The 24,994-nt window shown below is 49.4% G+C and overlaps 1 protein-coding gene and 1 pseudogene across 7 annotated transcripts in view; one reads left to right on the top strand and one right to left on the bottom strand.

Annotated features, from left to right (window-relative positions):
• Positions 1–24,994, top strand: part of RAP1GAP2 (RAP1 GTPase activating protein 2) — a 231,358-nt gene that overhangs the window by 52,634 nt on the left and 153,730 nt on the right. The window lies entirely within an intron of this gene.
• On the bottom strand, positions 21,765–23,747 carry LOC309851660 (large ribosomal subunit protein uL11 pseudogene; annotated as a pseudogene). Its single transcript, XR_014316600.1, has 2 exons — positions 23,661–23,747; positions 21,765–22,305 (listed from the first exon to the last, which is right to left on the bottom strand). The product of XR_014316600.1 is annotated as a large ribosomal subunit protein uL11 pseudogene (transcript).

The following is a 24,994-nucleotide window of genomic DNA, read 5'->3' as shown; positions in this document are numbered from 1 at the left end:
TCTATCCACCCCTGCTCCCATGGCACTAAAAGGGAGCTCAGTACCTGTTCATCCATCCTTCTTCCTCCCCCATTGATAGCACCTAATACAGAGTTCTGCCTGGAAGCCAGGATGTGGCTCTGCTCCCTGACATGACCCTTAGGTAGCCAGCTACCCAGGCTACAGCTCTCCTTGGCCCCAAGATGCCACTTTTCCTCTGCGTCTGCTGGGTAAGACATCTTTTCTGTCAATTAGTGTAGCCCCTAACACGCCCTTGAGCCAGTTGCCTTGGCTCCTCCTCTAGGGACCTGGTCCTCTCCACACAGTCAGTCATGTACCTCCTGGAGGTGTCCCTGAGCCACACGGCTCTGAATGTGGGGGTTCTGGCCCCAGCAGTGTTGAGCATGTATGTGTGCTAAGTTGTCACACATTACACAGTCTCCCTGAGGTTTCATGGCTCCCTCCTGAAGCAGCAGCCTCTGCAGATGAGAAAAGAGGGTCTCTGAGAGGTTAGGACACGTGGTTAAAGTCGTGGAGCTGGGATCTGAATCCAGGTCTGTATTAATGGCTGGTTTAGTCTTGGTTGGAGCTGATTAGTTCTCAGAACCTTCCCCATGCTGCTTTCCCACCCTTGTTACCCCCGACATGCATGCACTTGGCCGCAGAGTGCACGTCTGCCTTCGCTGCACGTGCCCTTGGTGGAGACTCAGTTTGATGAGCCCCCTCAGGGGCAGGTGGTGCAGGAGGCATGGAACTGCATGGGAACACTGGGTGGTGGGTGGTGGCAGTGGACAGGAATCCTTCAGGTACCACCAAAAAGTTCTAGAATCTTCTGGGGCTTCTTCCTTTGTCACTTCCTCTTACACACCCAGAGCCTGTGCTGAGAGTTGTTAGGGATGGGGGAACTTGCTGTTCTAGGGGGTCAGGATGCTATGTCAGTTCAGCTCACAATTACTGGGCACTTATAGCCCACGCTCAAAGCCAGGCCCTGGGGTAGGGGAAACAAAGATGAAAAGGAGGCATCTCTGCTCATGAAAGCTTACAGCCCTGCAGGCAGGTAGACATCTAAACAGAGAATTGCAGTGGTATGTGATGAGGGCTAGCAGAGATGTCCTCTGAGAGGATGGAAGGGGTTTCCTCCAGACTTGGGAGTGCCTGAGCCATCTCCAGGGGTGAGGTACTCTGGGTCACAGCAGCAGGGCATAGATAGGTTAGAAACTCGGGGGTGGGAAGGGTGTGGGGCTGTGACTATTACAGATGGAATACTGGGGTGGGAGTTCGGGGGCAGGCGGGGCTGCCCCTGGGAGTATGGCTTCTCTGGGTGAGTGGGAGCCATTGAAGGGTTTCCAGGGGAGTAGGACCAAGATGTGAGTCTGAGGGGCCCCCTGGCTGCCGTCTGCTGACCCATTGGAGAGGTTGGAGGCTAGGGTGGGGGCAGTGGGGTTGAAGAGAGGAAACATATTGGAGAGCTACTGAGGCAGTGGTCTCCCCAGGCTGGATTGGTTTGGATGTTGGGGGTAAGGGCAAGGGAGGGGTCAAGGTGAAGACTTTCAAGTTTTCATTTGAGCTCCTGGGTGCATGTTGGTCCCATTTATGGAGATGAGGGTGTAGGGCTCTTTCCCTTCTTCCCTTTTCACGTGACTGGTTTTTAAAATTTATTTATTAATTTTTAAAAAGATTATTTATTTATTTGACAGAGAGAGGCACAGCGAGAGAGGGAACATAAGCAGGCGGAGTGGGAGAGGGAGAAGCCGGCTTCCCGCTGAGCAGCAAGCCTGATGTGGGGCTTGATCCCAGAACCCTGGGATCATGACCCGAGCCGAAGGCAGCTGCGTAATTGACTAAGCCACGAGGTGCCCCAGGTGACTGGTTTAGATCCTGATCCTTATACCTGCCCCCTCCTGGAGGGACCAGAGGAGAGGAGTAGGAGGGTTGCAAGAGTTGGTCTGTGGCCCAGAAATTTCAGGCCTGACCTTGCAAGCAGACATGGTGGTGGTCCTAGGTTCTCAGCCCCACCCGGCTCAGCCCTGAGGAAGCTTTCGGCAAGATGAGCACCAGGTAAGCAGGTGAGCGCCAAGTAAGCAATTGAGCACCATGTAAGCACTGGCTGGTGCCTCTGGCCTGTAACTGCACCTGGCTGGACCACGCATGCAAGGAACCCACTTTCTGACACCTGGCAGGCCCCAAGCCTAAGAACAGTGTAGACTTGTGTTGGGGAGTGTAGGCGTGTGTGTATGCTTGCTTGTGCAGGTGGACGTGAGCTTTGAGGGCCCATGTGGGTGACTGTGTGGTGCCTTTTTTGGCTTTAGCGAGTTCCTATGGTAACCACGAACATGTCTCTTTCGGGATCTGGAGTCTCAGGGCGTGAGTGGCTACAGGGAGAAGCAAGGCGGGCGGGCGCTTAGCTGGCAGTCAGGCTGTGGCCTGATTGCATTACCAAGCACCGGGGATGCACCTGGAGGTGCTGTTTGCCAGGCAGCAAGGTCTGCAAATTCCAGGGATTTGTGTGTTCCTGGCTCTCATCCCGGCTGGTCCCTGCCATGCCTAGGAAGCCCTGGTGAGTCCCTGTTCTGATTTCTTGATGAACAAGCAGCTCCGTGGGTCTTGACCAGGTCTGGTGGATGTCTGCTGAGGGGCAAGCAGGGTGCTGGCTGGCAGCTCTGGCCAGTGGGCACTGGGCATTGCGCTCTTCTGAGATGGGGATGGGGCTCAGGGCAGGAGGGCTTCTGCTTATTCCTGGGGCCCTGTGAGGGTACTGGCCATGTGGCTGGTGAGCTGAATGGTCCTTCTGGATCCCGTGGGATAGGGCTAAGTGTGTCACTGTGGGAGACAAGGACAGGGAAGCAGGAGAGCAGGATGCAGATGGCAGCCTCTGGCCCACCGGCCCGGCCCAGCTGTCCTTGCCGGAGCCCTCTCACCCTAAAAGTGTCCTTCGAGCCCCAGGTGCCTGGCCGTGTGCTTGAGCTCTTCACAGGTCTCCCCAGGCCTAGAGGCCTGCTCACCTGACCTGAGGAGAAGACCCAGGGTCCCGTGAAGAGGAGGTCAGTTGGCTCTGCTTGGCTTACCAGAAGCTGGGTTTGGCCAGGACTCGGGAACAGTTGCTCCTGTGAGGTTTGGAGATAGGTTCTGACCCCTCCACACCATGCATCCCGTGTGCTTCCTGTCCGTACACTGTGGACTCGTTGGAGTGTCAGGACCCCCTGCTGCCCTTAGAGAGGCTCCCACTGGACAGGGGCCCGTGTAGCACTCAGAGGTTCCTGGGAGTGTGGGGGGTCCTTCCTTCCATTTCCTTCCTCCTGCCGGGGGACTGAGCAGGGACTGGGGATGGGAGTGTTGGGAGGGGATGTAGATGGCCTCTCTGGCTTGTGCTGGGAGGGCCATCTAGCAGTTCCCTCTGCCTTGGAGGGGTCCCTGGTGAGACTTTTCTGGGATGGGGACTGTGCAGCAAGGGTTGCTGGGTCTGGCCGGAGGATTGTGGTCTTACTGAAGGGCGAGGGCAGCAGGGAGGTGGATGTTTTGTGCTTTATCCAGACCATCTAGGCCATCCCTTTTTAGAAGACAGAGTCCAGAACTTAATCCCCGACAGCTTTCCATGGGGGCATTGGGAGGAGGGGAGAGCCTTTAAAAGAGATCTGTAGATCTCTAGAGTCCTTAAATCTTAGAACTTGAAATTAAAAAAAAAAAAAAAAAAAGATTAATGACTATGAGGATTCTTTGTGCCCCTGAAACTAGTCACTGAGCCCAAGCTTGGTTACTTTCGGTGATGGGGAGTTCATGACTTTGTAAGGATGCCTATTCTATTATAATACAGCTCCAGTTATTCAAAGCTGAGTATTCCTTTCATCTGGAATCTCTGTAACTGCTGTTTCTGGTCCCCCATCCCCCAGCTAATCCCGCTTTCTCCCGAGACCCCTTCAGATTTTAGAAAGTGGTTTTTGTTTGTTTGTTTGTTTTTTAGTTTTAAGCACAAACGAGGGGAGCTATAGGCAGAGGGAAAGGGAGGAGCAGGCTCCCCTCTGAGCAGGGAGCCTGACATGGGACTCAGTGCCAGGACCCTGGGATCATGACCTGAGCTGAAGGCAGATGCTTAACCAATTGAGCCACCCAGGCTCCCCTGGATGGTGGTTTTTGTTCCTTGTGTTTCCTCTTCTCCCTGGCTGGTCATCGCTGGGTCCTTCAGCTGTATTTGGGATTTCTCCCTGCCTGGGCTGCCCTTTGCTGGAAAGAATCAGGTTTTCCAGGCTTAATCTCAAAGCCTGGCCAGAGGGCTTGACCTGGGGAGCTTGCAGGAGCCCAGTGGACAGGAGGATGGACAACTAGATGTCATGGGCATCAGCCTCCTTGTTTACAGATCAGTACATGGGACCCCAAGGAGGGCTGTTCCTAAGCTGAGATGGCACTACACAGAGGCGGGGGATGCAGGGCTGGGATGAGAGATTGGGGTCTGGCTCCGTGCAGTGTCTGGCTGCTTTCCTGCTTCCCCAGCCACCCCTTGGTCGTCACTGCTTTCCGACGTATCACATCATCTTGTCTCCTGTTTCTGAAGAGAGGCCTGTTGGCTGCAGGGATCTGGCAGGGCCACAGGGAGGGGTCTGGGGCACACACCAGCACTCTGCTGGGATGCTCTCTGTCTCACCATGTTTTCCACTGTCCAAGAGATTCTGGAAATCTGGAATTTGAGGAAAAATCTTCACAGCAATTTCAAGCTGCGTTTGGCCTGCCCTGTAGGATTCAGCACAGGGGTCACCCATGGGCCACCCCTGTTCTGGGACTGTCATCCCTTTCAGGTTCCAGCTCCTGTTTACCCATGGCCGGCTCCTTAGTCCCTCTCCCAGGTCACCCCCACCCTGGTGGGCTCACCCCCACCTTCAGCTGCCAACAGATCATTTCCTGCTCTGTGCCCAGACTGCACTCACTTTCAATTAACCTTTTCTGTCTTCCAGTCCAGTTCTTTCTGTCACGGGGTTGTGAAGTCCCTGAGTCACGGGGTCTTCTCCCGCCCTCCTCCCGGTTCAGGCCCATTATCTCCTGCTCAGACAGTGACAGAGGCTCTCTAATTAACGTCCTCCCCAGGCCTCTGCCAGCTCTGACTAATCCGTCACCCCCAAGCCATCTTTGGCTCTGTCCTCCCTGCACCCATGGCAGGCTTTGTTCTTGCTGATTCCATGTAGGCTTGTTGCTGGGACAGTCCCTGCCCCATGTTGGTCGGGAGCTGGGCAGTCTTTGGTCGTCTCTTTCTGGCATTAGCGTCCACGAAAGTCTTTGGCCCCTAGCAGATAATTTGATCCTCCCCTCCCTGCCAAGGCAGTAGTTCCCAGACTTTTTATATTTTGCTATCTATCACCTGGGAGGCTTTAAGAAATTCCCATGCCTGCCTTGTTAATTTTAGCCACTCTGATGGGTGTGAGGTGGTATCTCATTGTGGTTTTGATTTGTATTTCCCTGGTGCCAAGTGACGCTGGGGAAAAAAAAAAAAAAAAGAAAAAAAAAAGAAAAAAAAGAAGAAATTCTCATGCCCGGGTTGCACCCAGTTCCAGAACTGGAAATCAGAATGCCCGGAGTGCAACCCAACATCAATATATATATATTTTAAGATTTCCAGGGAATTCTAATATGCAGCAAAATTTGGGATCCCGCCCAAGGGGTGAGCAAGTGTGATGATTGTCTCAGTTCAGGTTGGATGTTAAAGTGGGCTCCCGGTGAGTGAGTCACTCTGGGTCAAGGTTTCTGTTGACATTTGGGGCTGGATAACTCTTTGTGGTGGGGGCTGTCCTGTGCATTGTAGATACTGAGCAGCATTCCTGGCCTTTGCTTACGAGATCCCAGCAACCTACCCTCTAGCAGTGACATTGCTAATTTTGAGGGGGAAGGGGCGCAGATGCTCTCCCACCACACAGATGACCTCTGCTGCAGGCCTAGCCAGCCTTCCATAGCATTCCAGAACATGAGCTGAAGCGAAGGCTACCGAGCAGTGAAGCCCATTTTAGCGGTCGACGTGTGAGCTTTGGAGTCAGGCAGCCTACGTTTCAAATTCTGATCCACCATCTCCATGACCTTGGGCAAGGTATTTAACCTCTCTGTGCCCCAGTACATTTCTAGGGTGGTTTTTTTTTTTTTCTTCTTTCACTTTTCTTACAACCTCCTCTTGATCTTCAGCTCCAGCCAGATGGTGTGACTTGCTGTTTTCTGGCACTTTTTAGCCTTGCCGTCTTTGCTGATGTTGTTTCCTTGGCAGGAAATGCCTTTATTTCTTCCTGCCCTGCCGTGGTCCAGCGGTTTCTGCCTGCGTCCCTCTCCCCTTGAAGTGTGAGGCTGGGGGAGCCTTGCAGGTGCCCAGCCTCACTTCGTCATGGTTTGTTGTTCAGGTGAGGTGACTGACCCCTCCCTGCCTGGGGCTGAGTTGTGAACTAGGAGGTGACCGCAGTGTAGACCTCCACCCCATGACCCACTCATTCTTAGAGGGTGGAGTGGGCGGAAATCCGTGCCTGGCAGGCCACAAAGCCACATAACTGACTTTTGGAGCCCTGCCCCGAGAGATCTGTGTGTGTGTGTGCGCGCGCATGCGAGCTTGCGCATGTGAAAGAGAGAGAGAGAGGTGGCAGTCACTGGCACTTTCTTGGTTAGCTCGTTGTGAGCAGACACCGTCTGGAATTGAGGGTCTTTGGGCTGCAGGCTTTCCAGGCCCATTTCTAGGCCCGGAAAGAGGACTTAAAGGGAACTCAGCCTGCCACAGTCTGTCCAGACCACCCTGCCAGCTCAGCCAAGGCTGGACCAGGGGGTGCCCCAACCCCGGCTGCTGTGCCCCTCCACACTGGGGAGTCTGCTTCCTCAGGCCTAGGTGGGGCCCAGGAGACCCGGGTGTTAGCAAGGCCAGGGGTGGTATTCTGAGGCAGCTGTGTTTGTGGCTTTTTGGGAACTGGTGACATTTAAAGCTCTCTCCCCACAGTCATGTGGGGAGGTTCATGTGCTCTGGGTCACCTCATGTAAGCTGCACAGTCTCTCTATGTCTCATTGGGGATAATACATATAGGTACTACTGTTGTAAGGTTTCAAAGAGATAATCCAGGGGAGGCGTGGAGTATGTTACCTGCCACAGGATTTTTGGTATTAGTAATCATAGTCCTGGACTGTGTGGACACCGATGCCCATGTGACATGTGCACATGCATGCAGCCATACCCCCTGAGGCAAACAGGACCTGTATGCATCCAGACCCAGGCCTGCGGCTGTCGGGAATGAGCCGCTGGTATTAGTGCGGGGACCTACACAGACACACCCTTATTTGGTAAACCTACCAAGAGAGCAGACGTGTGTGTATGTGTGTATGTGTGTGTGTATGTGTATATGTGTATGCATTTATGTATATGTGTGTGTGCATATGTATATATGTGTATGTGTGCATGCATATGGATGTATGTGTATGTGTATGTGTGTATGTGTGTGTATATGTATGCATGTGTGTGTGTATGTATGTGTATATGTGTGTGTATGTGTATGTGTATATGCATATGTGTGTGTGTGTGTGTATGAGGCCCGGATGATCCGGCTTTTGTTGCATTCACACTCTGACATGATTCCTGGAGTTAGCAGCACCTGGGCTGGGCTCTGGGAGCCCAAGGTGCCTTGTTTCTATAGCAACCACAATGCAGTAGAAATAGGAGGAGGGGCAGGGAGGGATGGGAAAGCCTGAGGGGGTGGCGATGAGGGGCGTCCTGCCTGCATGGGCTTGGGTCTCGCTTCTACACCCTCCGCCATCCTGAGGCTCTTGTTTTGTTTGTCTGATTTTTACAATAGTGTCATGGCCACCTTGGAGTACTGATGACCCAAACCTGGCAGTTGTGAACATTTTGTTGCCTTTTCACCAAACCTTTTTAAACAATGATGGTAAAATATACCTATTATTTTAATAACATTATTACTTATTCAGTGGCATTATATTTATAATGTTATATAACCATCCACCGCTAGTCATTTCTAGAACTTTTCATCCTTCCAAGCTGAAACTCCCTGTCTCCACCCCCCACCCCCAGCCCCTTGCTGACCAGCATTCTGCTTTCTGTCCCTGTGAATTTGGTCACTGTGCAACCCCAGAGAAGTGGGCTTGTGCAGGGTTGACCCTTCTGTGTCTGGCATATTTCACTTGGGCGTAGTATCCTCAAGGTTCATCCGTGTGGTAGCATGTGTCAGAATCCCCCGCCTTTTTAAGATAAAATACACAGAGAGTATTTTATTTATCCACATTTTGTTTATCCACTCATCTGTCGAGGAACGCTTGCACCTTCTGGCTGGTATGAATAATGCTGCTCTGAACACGAATCTACAAGACTCTGAGGAGCCCCTCAGTTCTTTTGGGCACATACCCAGAAGCTGAATTGCCAGATCATATGGTACTTCTGTATTAAACTTTTTGAGCTTTTTTTTTTTTTTTTTTTTTTAAATAAAGGAAATGGCATCCTCAAGTTAAATCCCTGTAATCACTTCTCCTTGTCTCCATTACCCTGTCTCCCCCCTCCATAGAGGTGAGCACTGTTGGGAATTTGGGGTTTTTTTCTCAGTCTTTCTAATGCAGTCATATCCATGAGTAGGTGTCTAGAGCCATTATATAGTTTTCTCTGTGTGTTAGGAATCCACATGCATCATCATTTTTTTTCTTCTTTCACTTTTCTTACAACCTCCTCTTTTTTTTTTTTTTTTAAAGATTTTATTTATTCATTTGACAGAGAGAAATCACAAGTAGATGGAGAGGCAGGCAGAGAGAGAGAGAGAGGGAAGCAGGCTCCCTGCTGAGCAGAGAGCCCGATGCGGGACTCAATCCCAGGATCCTGAGATCATGACCTGAGCCGAAGGCAGCGGCTTAACCCACTGAGCCACCCAGGCGCCCCTCTTACAACCTCCTCTTGATCTTCAGCTCCAGCCAGATGGTGTGACTTGCTGTTTTCTGGCACTTTTTAGCCTTGCCGTCTTTGCTGATGTTGTTTCCTTGGCAGGAAATGCCTTTATTTCTTCCTGCCCTGCCGTGGTCCAGCGGTTTCTGCCTGCGTCCCTCTCCCCTTGAAGTGTGAGGCTGGGGGAGCCTTGCAGTCCTTTTAAATTTATATGAGTGTCATGGTCATGTTCTAGCGTCGGACTGTTGGGGTCCAGGTCTTGGCTCTGGCACTTTCCAGCTTTTGAGACGTCCCAGCAGGTTACGTAATTTCTCTGTGCCTCATTTTAGTCATCTGTAAGATGGGAATAATAGTAAAGCCTAAAACCTGCTTACAGGACTATTTTGGGAATTGTGTAAGCCTACATATCTCTAGTGCTTAGAACAGTGTTCGTTGTTACCGCCATAGTTCTGCATCTGTGCCTCTCCACGTGGATTTTGGAATCTATCCATGGTGTCATGCATTTAGTTCCTTCTTTTTAACTGCCATGTGGTATTTATGTGTACGAATATGTTGTATTTTTTGCTTCCCCTTTGTATCTCCTATTGATGGTCTCTTGGGTCGTTAACATTTTCTTTTTCTTTTCTTTTTTTTTTTTTGTAAAGATCTATTTATTTGAGAGAGAGTGTGTACACGAGCATGAGCACACAGGGTGGGGGAGTATGTGGAGGGAGAGAGTCTCAAGCCTCCTGGAGCCCTATGTGGGGCTCAATCTCACGACCCTGAGATCATGATCATGAGCTGAAACCAAGAGTTGGATGCTCAAGAGACTGTGCTACCCAGGCGCACACCCCCTCCCCGCAGTCTGTTTTCTTATATTGCAGAGAATGCTGTAGTGACTGTGTCCTTGTGTGACCTTCTGTGCATATGCATGAGAGCCTGGGGGCATACCTGCAGGTGAGGCTGTTGGGTTGCCCCTCTTCCAGATGTAGCCAGATTACCCTGAAGAGAGGTTTTATGTGCATTTCCTCTGTCCACTTTTAATCGGATTATTTGTTTTTGGGGTATTGAGTTGTATAAGTTCTTAATTTTTTTCCATAGGTTTTTAATTTTTTTTAATTTTTTTAAAGATTTTATTTATTTATTTGACAGAGAGAAATCACAAGTAGATGGAGAGGCAGGCAGAGAGAGAGAGAGGGAAGCAGGCTCCCTGCTGAGCAGAGAACCCGATGCGGGACTCGATCCCAGGACCCTGAGATCATGACCTGAGCTGAAGGCAGCGGCTTAACCCACTGAGCCACCCAGGCACCCTAGGTTTTTTATTTATTTATTTATTTATTTTTTTAATTTTTATTTTTTTTTAAAGATTTTATTTATTTCACAGAGAGAAATTACAAGTACACTGAGAGGCAGGCAGAGAGAGAGAGAGAGAAGGAAGCAGGCTCCCTGCTGAGCAGAGAGCCCGACGCGGGACTCGATCCCAGGACCCTGAGATCATGACCTGAGCCGAAGGCAGCGGCTTAACCCACTGAGCCACCCAGGTGCCCCGGTTTTTTATTTTTATTTTTATTTTTTGAGTAGCCTCCATCCCCAACGTGGGCTTGAACTCACAACCTTGAGAATAAGAGTCACATGCTCTACCGACTGAGCCAGCCAGGTCCCCCTATAAGTTCTTTATAGATTTGGGATACTGACCCATTATTGGATATGTCATTTGCAAATATCTTCTCCAACTTGGTAGGCTGCCATTTAATTTTGTTGATTGTTTCCTTTGCTGTGCAGAAACTTTTTATTCTGATATAACACTGTTATTTTATTCTTTTTTTTTTAAAAGATTTTATTTATTTATTTATTTATTTATTTGACACAGAGAGAGAGAGAGAGAGAGAGAGATATCATAAGTAGGCAGAGAGGCAGGCAGAGAGAGAGAGGAGAAGGAGGCTTCCCACTGAGCAGAGAGCCCGATGCGGGACTCGATCCCAGGACCTGGGACCATGACCGGAGCTGAAGGTAAAGGCCCAACCCGCTGAGCCACCAGGCGCCCCAACACTGTTATTTTATTTTGATATAACACCGTAGGTTAACTATACTGGAATTTAAAGTAAAAAAAAATAAAAAGGGTTTTATGATTTTTACTTATGGGTGGAATCTACAAAACAAAAACAAAAAGCAGAAACAGATTCATAAATACAGAGATCAAACCGATGGTTGTTAAAGGGGCAGAGGGTGGAAGGTACAGACTTTCAGTTATGGATTCAGTAAGTCACAGGCATGAAAGGTACAGCGTCAGGAATATAGTCCATTAGTAGCGTTGTATGTGACAGATGGCAGCTACACTTGTGAGCATAGCCTGATGTGCAGACTTAGCCAGTCACTGTGTGTACAGCTGAAAGTCACGGAACATTCTATGTCATGTATGCTGTGATAAAACCAAGTATATATAATATGCATTATATGAATAGTATAGATATAATTTTTATTTTTATATTTTTAAAGGAGGTTTTACTGTTAACACTGCTGCCAGGGGTATATGTGGGTTCTATAGGACTGATAATAATTTAGCCAACATTTCCTGCGTATTCTGTGCAGCTGCACTGTGTGAGATGCTTTTATATGCCTTATCTGGATCTTCACCTAGTCTTTCTGGGCTACGTTCTCCGAGTCCTATTTCACAGGTGAAGAAAATTAGCCTCTGAGATGTCCCTGGCTTGAATCACATAGCTGGTTTCTTTGTCTTTGAGTCCATGCTTCTGTCTGCGTTCAGGAGGCTCTTCAGTCACAGGGCCCCCACCTCTTCCAGGATCAGGGTGTGCTGTGTCCTGGAGGCGTGGCACACTGCCTGGGACCTGCTTGCACCCCCAGGGGCTCTAGGAGAGGATCTGACTTCTTGGCTCTTCATCACCGGGTCAGTCGGGTCTCTGCGGACGTGGTTAGAGTCAAACTGGCATGTGTGAAAAGGAGATGCCTTGGTCCAGGGAGTTGGTCTGTCTGTTGCGGGCATAGCTGGATGCCCAGGATCAAACAGTCCTTCAGGCTAGTACTGTCCTGTACAGGCATGTCTGGTGAATCACATTTAAATTAATTAAAATTAGTACAGCTAGAAATGCAGTTCCCCATTTGCATTAGCCACATTCGCAGTGCTCAGTAGGCACATGTGGCTGGTGGCTCCTGCGCTGGTGAGCCCAGGTGCAGAACATTTCCACCATCACGGACAGTTCTGTTAGATGGCACTGGTTAGAAATAGAAGGCCACACTCCCCTGGTGGTTTTCCGAGAGCTGCACAAGCCCAGAGATTCTGCAGTCTGTGATGTTGTCTCCTGCTGCCTACATGCTCCTGGACCCTCCGGTCAGAAGGTGTCAGGCTGCCTGGATCTAGTGCCACTAGGTGGCGCCCTGGGGGTGGCCACGAGCCGGAGTTCACACACAGCTGTCCCCTCTGGCCAGGGAATAGGAGCTGAGAGAACCTGGTGAGGTCCAGCCCCGTGTAGTGAGTCGTAGGCCCTGGCTTCCCCGGCACTCAGGTGCACACACTGTTACATGCACTGAGACAGGACCTTATCCGGAGTCACACACACAGTCACACCCACTCTCGGAAACACTGTCCCTAAAAAGCACAAACTTTTGTTTGACTTCTGCTGCCATGTTCCGTTGTAACAGCAATAAAGAGAGTTGCCAGTTCCAGAGCACTGGCTATTCTACCTCATTTCGTCCTCCCCACTGTCCTGTGAAGTCGCCCCTTCTGTTCTTTCCCTTTTACAGTGGAAGAAACCGAGGCTCAGGGTGGTACACTGACCTCCCCTGCCCTACAGGCGGTATAGGATGAAGGAGGACTCAGCCAGGGTTGTCTGGCTCCACAGGTTTTGTCATTATGTTTTCTCTCCCATTTTCTTTTTTTATGGAGCCCAGCGTGGGGCTTGAACTCACGACCCTGTGATCGAGACCCGAGTCTAAATCAAAGAGTCAGACACTTAACCGACAGAGCCACCCAGATGCCCCTGCTCTCTGGATCATACTTAATTTTGAGCACAAGCCCGAAGGCAGACCCAGTGGCACGCTCAGACACAGGTCCAGGCATGGAAGGATGGAATGGTGCTCTGCACTCACACGGACACACATCGATGCTGCTAGTCCCACTGAGGCTTGGGGGACACCTGGAGGGATCCAGATTGGGGGGGGGGTGGCTGCTGCCTCCATGTCAGGGGAGACAGGGCACTTCCTCTGTTCACACCTGAACCCAGGACTTCTCGGTGCTGTGGTGGAAGCCGCATCAGCCAGGGGGTTGGTTGGACACTCTGCCCCACTCCCCCCCCACCCACTTCCCCTTGGGACTGAGGTAGTTTCTGGTTTATAGGTCTGGGGGGGCTGTGTTATGAGACCATATGTCACATGACTATGCCTGATGCATTTTGGTCTCCCAATCTGGGGTCCAAGTTCCTTGGAGTGAACTGTGGGACCCAGGCTCTGTTCGGGGGGCGGGCCCCAGTGATGTCAACATGTCCTGCCTCCTGAATGGTATGGGTTCAGGAATTTGTGTCTGAGACAGGAATACTGTTGGGAGGCTAATTCAGTCAAAAATCTGTTTTGCCTTTATCTTTTTCTTGATCTTTTAGTCAACTGTGAGTACAGAGTAAGTGCCAATGCATCGGCTGTGGTGGGCCTCACGCGTACAGAAGAATGTGGGGCGACGGTGCCCTGCGTGCCACCTCTTGGGTTAGCTATCCAGAACTCACAGCTCACACCCTGAGTCAAGGTCAGAAGAGGCAGCCACGTTCTTGAGTGGTTGTGTAATAAATAAGGCAGTTGGAGAGAGGGCCAAGCACAACTGGAGCGATTACTGATTACACAGCGGGGAAACAACACAATTGAATGGGAAGTCGTGTATGGATTGCAGATTCTGTATACCAAGCTGAAGTAAGGAGGTTTGGCTAAAGAAGAGGAAGGGGAGGTAGGTGTCGACGCTGGTGGGGGGTCTGAAGGGGACACCTGGAAGCTTTGAGGGCTGCCTCTGTACAGTGCCTGCTTTTACCTCCAAACATGTCATGCCCTTTGAACATAGGCTCATCACTAGCATTTCTCTCACCTGACACAGCAGGGTCATTTTTGGCTCACAGTTTGGGCAGGAGGGGGAAGACAGAAGACAAGAAACTTGGCTCCTATAACTGGGTCAGAGTTGGCACAGAGAAAGCAAGAGCATGGGGTGTTCATGCCTTTGAACTGTGAACAGCACTGAGGTCTACTGTGGGAGAAAGAGAGCTGTTTGTTTAGCTAATGAATATTCATTGGGCACCTACTTTGTGCCAGGCACTGATTTGGGAGCTGGGGATCCTGCTTCTGTCACTCAGTAATGACGTTCCTTGGATAAAACTCCCGAACGTCTCTGAGATTCTGTTTTCCCATCTGGAAAGTGAAGATAATGAAAGCCCCTACGTCATAGGGATATTTGAGGGTTGAATGCACTCACATGAAAAGTGCTTAGCACAGTCCTTACTGCTCATGACCGTGGCTGTTACTGAAGACACTGAGAGTGGTTACGGGATTCAGGGCCTGGTCCCTGTGCCCAAGGAGCTCACAGTGTGTGGGTGACAGACGTTCAACAGCTAACTGCAAAGCTTGGGATGTGAGGCAATGCTGGTAGAGATATGGGAGGAGCAGAGAATTCTTCTTTGTGGAATCAGGCAATGTTTTCTGAAGGAGGTAGCATTTGTCGGTTGAAAAGGAATCCCACAAGAGGGGAGAGTTGTAGGGGGACATTTCAGGGCATAAGGGCAAAGTCATGGGATTGGCAAATGTATGGAGCTATTTGAGAAACAGTGAGTCAGGTACTGAGGTGAGTGTGGGGTATGCTCAGGGAGTGTGGGGGTGTCTCTGATGTGGGACTAAGGAGGGGATGGGAGCCCCAGGTTAGGGGGAGGGAGAGCCCCTGGGAAGGCAGCTTTGGTAGTCCTGGGGTGGAACTGGGAGGTGAGGACACTTGCTCCTGAGGAAACTGGAGGCAGGGACTGGGGCTGGAGGGGAGGGCCCTGGCCAGGGCCATGTGTAGGGGAATCTTCAGAGCAGGTGTCTGGTCCACGTGGGGTCTGTCTCTGTGAGTGGAGGAGTCCCAGAGAAGCTGGGAGTCCCATGAAGCTAGGCTTCATGCCTTGAAGATTTGCAGAGTTGTCCTGTGGGTCACCAAGCCGGGAGTACAGGAGGGAAACCCAGTTTTCATGGGGAAGATAATGACTTTGGCTTTGAACAGGGTGAGTTTGAAGAGCTTGTGGCCCATCTCCGTGGAGTTTAAAGTTGGGTTCTTGAGCTCAGGGTAGCTCAGCTAAGTGAATATGGAGCCAGTTCATACAAAAGTAGACTGTTAAGATCTAGATGAGCCTCGTGGTACTTTCTAATGAGGGAGGCAGACAGGAACATAATAGAGAACCTGGGTGGTTTCAGATAACACCCAGTCCTGTGAAGGAAGCAGGACAGTGAGGTGAATAAGGGGCATGCACAGGGGATACTTTGGATGGTCAGAAATTATCCCTTCATTGAAATGACATTTGAGTGAAGACATTGAGTGAAGAGAAGGGGCCAGCCACGAGGAGCATCCCAGGCAGTGGGAACAGGATGTATGTATTGAGGTGGGAACAGGCTTGGAGGCTTGGAGGTGGGAAGATGCAGAAGGAGGGTGGGGAATGGGTTAAGACCTGTCAGGCTTGACCCCTGCCTGGTGGGCAAGATGGGAGAACACATAGTTCTCCCCCACGCCAGCAGGTGGCGCTGTTAGCACAGACTGCCTGCTCTCCTGGCGGCCACGAGGGCAGAAGGGAGAACAGGTGCCTTGCGCTCGCTCAGGTTTAGAACTTGGGATGCGTTCTCTTCTTGCTCTCTGGGGAGATGAGGTCTACGCACGAGGGAGCCCTGGCCAGGGCCAGAAGAGCGGGTGACGATTTCCTGACTGTTGTGCTCCCTCTGCTGTGTCATTTTCAGTGTTTCTTTGCTCATCTTCTCTGTTGGTGACTGTTCCCTCCCCATTTCTGGGTATCTGCATCTTTTCCATCTCTCTTTGCTCTTCTGTCTTGCTCTCTCTCAGTCTCTGCTCCTCCCCTCTCCCATTGCTCCTGGTGCAGCTGGTTCCTGTCTCAGTGATTAATTACTTGCTTTCTTCAGATGGAGGGTGTGGTGAGTTAGGGCTAGGAAGGCATTTTTTCTTTTTTTTTTAATCTCTGCCTACCGCCTCCTTCTCGGGGCTTCAGTTCTCTACGAAGGGAAAGGCCAGCGACCCCCATCAACAGAGAATGTTTCTGGGGGGCCCCTCCCGGTGCCTCGCCCAGCTCACCTGTAGCACTCCAGCAAGTGGCACTGGTCTCACATCACCCCTGGTGGTGGGAACCTGGGCTTGACCCAAGAAGGGAGAGCTGGACAGCAAAAGGGATCACATGAATCAGTGGAAGAGCTCCATAGAGACTGTCAGGGAAAGGTTATTTTATGCCACAGAGATAAAGCAACCTCCACCCCTCCCTCCATGCTTCAGACATGCCCTTTGAGTGATTTCTCAGACTGAACTAGCTGCAGCCTGGTGTTGACCTCCCAGCCCATCTGACAGGATCAAGGCTGTTGGGTGAGCAGAGTGCTTAAGAGCTTGGTTTCTTAAAGCCCCGTGCCCAGTGGGGAGTCCAGCTCTGTACCTTACCTGAAACCATGGGCAAATGGCTTCACCTTTCCATCTCTCAGCTTCTAAGTCTGTAAAATGGGAGTATTAAGAGTAATACCACACAGATTGTCATGATGATTAATTCAGTCAACAAGGGTAAAGTGCTTCCAACAGTACACAAGGTAAATGCAATGAAATTGCTTGTTAAAATATCATTTATTAATGATTAATAAAGCTTATACTTGTAATACATTAGTAATTAATTGATATTAATATTAATATAATAACAGCAATAGAATGGTAACGTCTTCTTAGTAAGACTATAGAGGGCTTTCTGGTCTCCCTAGAAAGCAGGACTGAGACATTTGCTTCCAGAAGACCTCAGCTTCCTGGGCTTGTGCTTATATACAAAAATCACTATCCATGTGTACGCGTCTGTGTGTTTACTGGAAAGATGACATCACATGATGTTAAAGAAAACATGGCTCAGTGGGTAGAGCATGCGATGCTTAATCTCAGAGTTGTGAGTTCAAACCTGCATTGGGTGTGGAGCCTACTTAAAAAATACAAGAAGTAGGGTGCCTTGGTGGCTCAGTGAGTTAAAGCCTCTGCCTTTGGCTCGGGTCATGATCTCAGGGTCCTGAGATCGAGCCCCGAATTGGGCTCTCTGCTTTGTGGGGAACCTGTTTCCTCCTCTCTCTCTGCCTGCCTCTCTGCCTACTTGTAAGCTCTGTCTGTCAAATAAATAAAATCTTAAAAAAAATACAAGAAGTAAAAGAAAACATGAGAAAAGTGAAGCAAAAAGCTCCTGTGATTAATCTTTTCTCCCTCATGGAAATTATTCCCAGGTTTGCACCGATGTAGGGCAGTGGTTACCAAAGGGGATCATCTGGGGGTATTTGTTAAAATTCAGATTCCTGGACTTCACCCCAGATGTGTTGTACTGGAATTTGGAGGGTGGACCTGGGACCTGCATCTTTCATGGCTGCAGACTGTGCTTGGGCACATGGAGTGTGGGGCTCCCCTTGGAAACTCTGAGCATCAGTGGCTTTCACCTGTGCTGTCCGCCGATCTCATCACCCGAAGGCTGGTCACCTGCACTCAGTTGTCATTGTCCTGAGTTGGGAGAGGTATCGAGGAGCATCCCAAGGGAGGCGGCTCACGGTGTACCCAGCAGCCTTGTCTCCAGGGCATAAATAAATGAACTGATCTCTTATTAGTTGACATTTAGGTTGCTTCAAGTTCTCCATCCCCAGAAATGCCAAAGGAACACCCATTTTGGTGAAAGTAGTTTCTTGCGTGTGCAGAATTTATTTCCTTGGGCTATATATTCCTGAGGGTGGAATAACTGGCCCTAAGGGTCTGGACCTCTGTTTTTATGAGTATTGCTAAGTGTTTCCACTATGCTGTCTAAAGTATTGTGGTTATCCTGACTGATACTATTTAACTATTTACTTATAATTTCCTTTGAATAGTAGATGTATTTACATGTATTTGGTTCAAAAAGCAAATTGACATAAAAATATATACAGTGAGAAGATTGCCTCTTACTACGAGTCCACCCTGTTACCTCCTTAAATCCACTTAAGAGGTCCTTTCCAGTCCTTCTGTATAAATTCCTATATAATATGAACATATATTCTTCTTTTTAAAGATTTTATTTATTTGACAAAGTAAGTGAGAGAGAGAGAAAGAACGATCGAGGGGAAGGAGCACAGGCAGAGAGAGAAGCAGGCTCTCTCCCCTGAGCAGGGAGCCTGACATGGGGCTTGATCTCAGGACCCTGGGGTCATGATCTGAGCTGAAGGTAGACACTTAACTGACTGAGCCACTCAGGTGCCCCAGGCTGAGCTCACTCTTTGTAACCATTGCATAGTAGCTAGTTTGTGAATCTATCACATTCTGCTTACCTGTTTTCCCTCTAAACAATTGTTTCTGATGTTTTTTAACTCTTATAGAAAGTGCTCCAATGAACATGCTTGTACATGTTCAGTGTACATGCTTGTGCATGGGGGAATATGTTTCTAGACATGAGTAAAGCTTAGGGGTGATACTGCTGGGGGTAGGGTAGGTGACTTCTTTTAGCCATACTGCTAAATTGTCAACAGCTTTTATCCCACCACGGGTGGGTGTGGACGTTCACCAGTCTGTTGGGTGAAATGTCCTTTTTGTTAGGATCTCATTTCTCTGATTTCTCATTCTCTTGAGTCTCTCCAGTTGTGCACTGCCCACCACACCATCCGCCCCGAGCAGCAGAGTCCTCTCTAAGTCAGTGGATTGTGGCCCTCTGAATTGTCTGCATGTATCTGGGATCTTCGCAGGAAGCTTCTTTTGTGGAGAATATCTTCCACCCCTCCCTTTTCTGAAGCCCCAGGAGTCCAGAGAGCCTTACTGACAGGAGAGATGGCTGGCAAGTTGTCATGAGACTGAATGCAGTGACCTCCCAGTCACGTTCAGAGGGGCTGGCTATGGTTTTTCACCTTGTCATGGTTACAAGACACCAGTCCCACCTTGCAGGTGCCTTGGGGGAAGCCACAGCTTAGAGCCCAGCTACATTTTCTTTGCTGATAAAACTGAGAGGTCAGATCTTACTGGGCTGGTCTAGGGTGTTGTCTGCCCATCTTAAGGTCAAGTTCTAAGAACTGGGTCCCCTGAGAGGCCTAGAACTAACAACTGGGGAGAGAGGGGGTGACCTAGGAGACCGCTCCTATCACCAATACTTTGGAAAGGACCATCTCATCTTAGCCTCTGTCTTTAGTTCTTTTTTCAGGTGCCCCTTTAGCCCTCATCTTACAGCAGAGAATACAGACGAGGGAAGGGACCTACAGATAACAAGAGGAGAGATTTGGTCCATTTGTCAGTGGTTCTGTCTCTCTTTGTCTGTATAAGGATGGTAAGGTAGAGACAAGTTGTGGACATCATGACACCTTACATCTAAATACTCAACAAAGGGGCCCCTGGGTGGCTCAGTCGTTAAACATCTGCCTTCAGCTCGGGTCGTGGACCCAGGGTCCTGGGATCGAGTCCCACATCGGGCTCCCTGCTCAGTGGAGAGCCTGCTTCTCCCTTTCCCTCTGCCTGCTGCTCTGCCTACTTGTGCTCTCTCTCCATCTCTCTAATAATTAAATAAAATCTTTAAAAAATTTTTAAAAAAATACTCACCAAAACCTCACCAATAATACTATTCTCTGATGTAACCACAATAGTATTATCACACATAAGCAAATTAATATTAATGTAATAAGATAATTTACCATACAGTCTCTGTATAAATGTTTCCAGTTGTTCCAAGTTTGAATATGGATCGTGTAGTAGGTGATATTATTGACTTTTTGTTAGTGGCCACTGCACTGGGTTGTCACACTTCTTTAGATTCCTTAAATATAGAACAGCAGACCTGGCAAAGTGGTTCTATAGAATGTCCCACATTTTGGATTTGTTGGTCAGTTCCCCCTTCCTCCTTTTTTAAACATCTTCCTTGAATAGTCCTTGATCTTATTGAAGAAAGATGAAATGAGTGACCTGCATGCTGGCAGCAGAGAGGAAGAGAGAAATTCCTGGTTTATTCTCAGGGTCAGAATTGTGCCATTTGCTTTCCCCTTGATAGGGTTGAGGACTCTCCATGAACTGTCCCTAAGCCTGTCGCTCATTGGGTGGGTTGGTGCACCCAGGTCTGTTTGTATTGGAGAAGCAGTTTCGGGGGTTCTTCCCAGGAAGCCTTCTCCATGGTCCACCTTGGGGGTTGGTCCCCTGGGGTGAGGGAGTGATCTGGCCCTCTTACTTGTTAAAGCTTAATTTTGCCCCCCCCCCCATGTGTGTCCTTACCCATTGGGTAGAGATCTACGTTAGTTAACTAGGTCACTCATGACAGAAACCTAGTTCACATTGGCTTAGGGAAAAAAAAAAAGACATCAAAAGGAAAAACAAATCCAAAAAAGTTCTTGTAATGGATACCTTTATGAAAACTCGGCTTCAGGAATGGCTGGATTCAGGTAGGTCAGAAAATATTAGATAGTCTTTTTGGCTCTGGTTTCCTCCACATTCACTTCATTTGTAGGCAGCTCTCCTCTCATAACACAGCCACCAAATCTGGAAGCTCCAAAGTTAGTAAGCTGCTTCTTCCTGTGGTGCCAGCAAAGATTCAGGTGTTCACTCTGGACTTACCAGGTTAATGTGCTCTTCCCTAAAGTGATCACTGTGGCTTAGTGAATGGAATACATGGATTGGTCAGGCCTGGACCATGGTACCCACCTGAGAGTTCAGAATGGGTAGGTTGGGAGAAGCACAGCCCCACCTGAGTCACAAAAAAACAACAATGGTGTCAGAGTGCTTTCCAAGGTCTGTCAACCAGGGGGGCCTGGGTACTGAACAGGCAGAAATCTGGTGAAAGGCTTGGGGAGCCTCTGGCCCAATCAGTACCTTCTCTCCTGGAGTCTCCAGTACTCTTCATTTTGGATTTTGTGGGGGTCAGTATCTATGGGGATCATTTGTGGCTGGTTCCCAGCTCTGCTTCTTAGTAGCTGTGTGATCCTGGATAGGAGCATTAACCTCTCTGTGTCTAAGTTTACTCATCTAGCAAATGGGGAGGATATATATATATATTTTGAAGATTTTATTTATTTATTTAGTTGAAAGAGAAAGAGAGAGAAGGAGAGAGAGAGTGTGTGTGAACGAGGGGTGGGAGAGGGGCAGAGGGAGAGGGAGAAGCATACTCCCCTCTGAGCAGGGACCTGAGCCGAAGGCAGATGCTTAACTGACTGAGTCACCCAGGCTTCTCAGGATGAGCAACACCTGCCCTCAGAGCTGTTCATGGACAGGAACAGCTGGGATGGTGACCTACACTAGGCTGTGGACACCTCGGGACTGGTGGGGTGATTTCTTCACGGGGAATCATCTGAGCCCTTAGCTCATTCTCTGAGTTCCATGTGGGGAGAGGAAGAAGGTAGAAACGCACGGGCTGATTCCAAAGTTGGAACTGGGAAAAGTGACATTAGATGGTACAGGGACACAGCATGGCTTGGCACTGGTCACTGGAGAGAAAGCCATCCCCTTTTTGGGTCTCTTTTGGAGCTCCTCACAACCTCAAGGAGAAAATCTCAGTTAGGTGCTAATATGTCTTTAACATCTCTGTAACATTTGCTATTCTTCCTTGTTAGTAGAGACTCAGGGCCTTGGGCAGGCTACAGTGTCCAGTGAGCTGAAATATAATAACCTTGTTTGATTTTTGTCATATTTACTTTCCTTTGGAGGGGGTTGTCAAATGATCCCATGTTGAAATATCTTCCTTAATAGTTCTTAACTAGTGGGGCATCCCACGGCCCCACTGTTGAGGTCACCTGTGGGGTTGGGAGGGTGATGGTATCATTGCAGCCCACAGACTGGGCAGTCCTTGGGGGCTCATCAGTGCTTCCAGAGAGTTCTCTGGCTGAAGATCAGTGCCGCATCTGTCGGGCATTGCTGACAGTCTCATCAAAAGTGATGTTTCCACTGTGCTTCATGTTTTCCTGCTTCTTTCAGTCTCTTGGTGGTTCCTTGAGGGCTTTGATAAGCAAGACAGAGGCAGAAGGTCCCACTTCAGTCTGGGCCTGTCTGTTGTGAATGGCCAGTTTCATGGTCATCCTCAGACCTTTCCAATCACCGGTTGCCTTGGCCACATCATCACCAGGCTTTTTGGGAGACAGCCGCAGGGGGCCGGGTCTCTGGGGCCAGGGCAGACAGACGTGGCACTGACTTCCCCACCGGTATGCCGCAGGTATATGACTTCGACTTCATTGGGCTTGAACTTAAGCCTCATGGTGGAGGTGGCTGGTGTCCGATGAACCAGATTCGGGACCACCTAAGAGAGTTGTACCTTCGCTGCAGTTAACGCTTTTATTTTTCTTAGAGAAAACACACTTAGAAAAACTCCCTCTAGGCTTGGCAGGAAATACGGTATTTTTGGAGCCCTCTCCTCCCTGGGGTTGTCTAAAAGCTGAGGTGGCTTTCAGGAACTCCAAAAGAAACCTTAGAGTTGGAGCAGCTGCCTTGCAGTTTCTAGACTCCCCAGGCTGCCCCAGCTTGATGCAGGGCCCTAAGAAGGCATCCTTTTAGCCACCCCATCTGAATCTTTCCATCTGTGAGGAGGGGAGGGTGGGTTTCTAACCCTGGGACCTCAGTGCTCTGCCTTACCTTACAGCCAGCCAAAACCCTTCTGTCAAGTCAAAAGCCTAAAGATCTTCTGGGGCCAAGGAAGCTCAGACTCCAGGACACAAGATCCTCCTGGAGGGCTACCCTTCCTTACTCCTATCTTACTCCTTCTCCACCGCCCACCCTCCCCACCCAGTGCTTCCATCCCTCCTCCCTTCCAATGATGTTTACTGAGCGTTGGAGTGGGTCAGATGCCATTCAGGGTGCATGGAAATGGTGGTGATGTCTGAGACATCCATGGTGTCTGCCTTTGTGCAGTTTATGGTCCACTGGGACAGAAAGACCAAACAACAAGTGAACAGACAAATCAATAAAAACAGAACAAACAAAACAAGCTAGGTCCCCCGTAACCAAGGGGATGTACTCTAGGTAAGTGCTCAACGAAGGCCTCTCTGGGGAGGAGGCATTCTTTTGCGACGGATCAACAGCCGAGAAAGCAGCTCAGTTGATTTCCCCATTGGATCTTTTGGGTACATTACACTGTCAATCCATTGTCCTGCCTCTGGGGCACCCACTGCTTTGCAGGGTGGGGTGGGTTGCAACTGTCTCTGTTCTAGACCCCTGCTTTCCCAGGTTGGTGAAGAGAGTGATTCTCATAACTGACATGGGGGCCATGTGAAGGTCACTGACGGCTTTGCCTGGAGACTATCTTAGGACACCCTTCCTTACATGTCCCCTGCCATGACAGATTTGACAGATGGTGTTCCCATAAAGCCGGCTCCTGAGCCTGGCTCCCCACAACTTTGAAATGGCTCTAATCTATTAAGAAGAAGAAGGGACGAATTGGGAGGCTTTGGTTCTTTAGTGATGAGCTGCAACCCATCATTTGTGACCCACGCAGTCCCTGATCCTGTCTCGTGACTGAGTGAAGAGGGCCGGGGCAAGGGAGGAAATGGATGGAAGCAAAGACTTTGGAGGCTTGGGTAAAAGGATCATCAACCCTGCACAGTTTTGGGACTTGGGAACTAAATGGGGTTTCTCTAAAGGTGGAGGGGAGTTGCTTACCCAAAGAGCGCAGGTTACAGCAGAAGTAATGCAGGCTAGATAGCTGGAAGGACTTTCCTGATGTAAAGAGCGAAAGAGCCCTGGAAAGCCTGCCTGGTAGAAAGCTTGCAAAACTCGGACAGTTGCTCTCCAGGAGCCTCAGGGCTGGGCCCCATGGGGCAAAGCTCCAAGCCCTGGGAGTCTGTGTCAACACTGGAGATCAACTTTGTGTTTGTGTTTGAGGCTAAGAGGACTTAATGTCTGAATGGGAAAGAGCTATTAACACATCAGTGAGTCCCAGTGCAGAGTCTGTTGTGAAGGAAGCACCTTTCCTGGAGCCGAAGAGCTTTGATTACCCCCACCCATGGGGCAGTTTCCTCTAGAAAGGAGTGTCCATCCCAAGGAAGCGAGAGATTAGCTCAGACAACAGAAAACAGATTAAGTTTTATCAGGGATCAGTAGATGGGGCCCTCACCTATGAAGTTTCTGGTTGACCAGGCTCATGAGCTGTCCGTGGTGCATACAGCAATCCTCCTGGTGTTGACTCAGAGGTGACGTTGGTACTCCTGCCTGGTCTGGTGCCAGCAGCTCGGCATCCCAACCCTGCCTCTGCACACACGTGTGTGCATGCATGTGTACGTGTGTACACACGTAGACACAGACACATACCTTGGTGGAATGTGTGGTGCAGGGAATGCAGATGGACTGTGTGGGTACCTAAATCCTAGATTGACCTGAGGGTGTTTGTGTGTGTGTGTATGTGTGTGTATGTGTTAAACACTTGCCTGCTCGTACACAGCAGTGCCTCAGTCTTTCTAAAAACTCTTGCATATGGCAAATGCATACAAGTCAGGAGCAAAAAGGGTCTAAAGTGAGCTTCACCACAGCCCTCCAGTGCTCACTCTCACTGTTGTCAAGCTCAGTTCTTTGGTTTCCGGGTGAACAGTCACTGAGCGAGGATTCAAAACAACATAGTGAGCAAAGCCCCCCCACCCCTGCCAAGAGTACTTGTTAGGGGTGTCACAGGCATTTTCATTTAAAATGTCTAACAACGGGGTGCCTGGGTGGCTCAGTCTGTTAAGTGGCTGACTTCAGCTAAGGTCATGATCTCAGCGTCCTGGGATCGAGTCCCTGCTTCTCCCTCTCCCACTCCCCCTGCTTGTGTTTCCTCTCTCTCTCTCTCTATGTCTCTCTCTGTCAGATAGATAAAATCTTAAAAAAAAAAAAAAAAAGTTTGACCATAGCCATCTTTTTACTTAGAAAACAAAAATGGAGTCCTTATAAATTTGTATATAGTATAAAAACACAAAGATGACAATAAAAAACATCATTTACTTCCAGAGATAATCTGTTAA

Source organism: Mustela nivalis, assembly GCF_964662115.1.
Source record: "Mustela nivalis genome assembly, chromosome: 17".
NCBI lineage: Eukaryota > Metazoa > Chordata > Mammalia > Carnivora > Mustelidae > Mustela > Mustela nivalis.
This window is presented reverse-complemented; position numbering and strand designations above follow the sequence as displayed.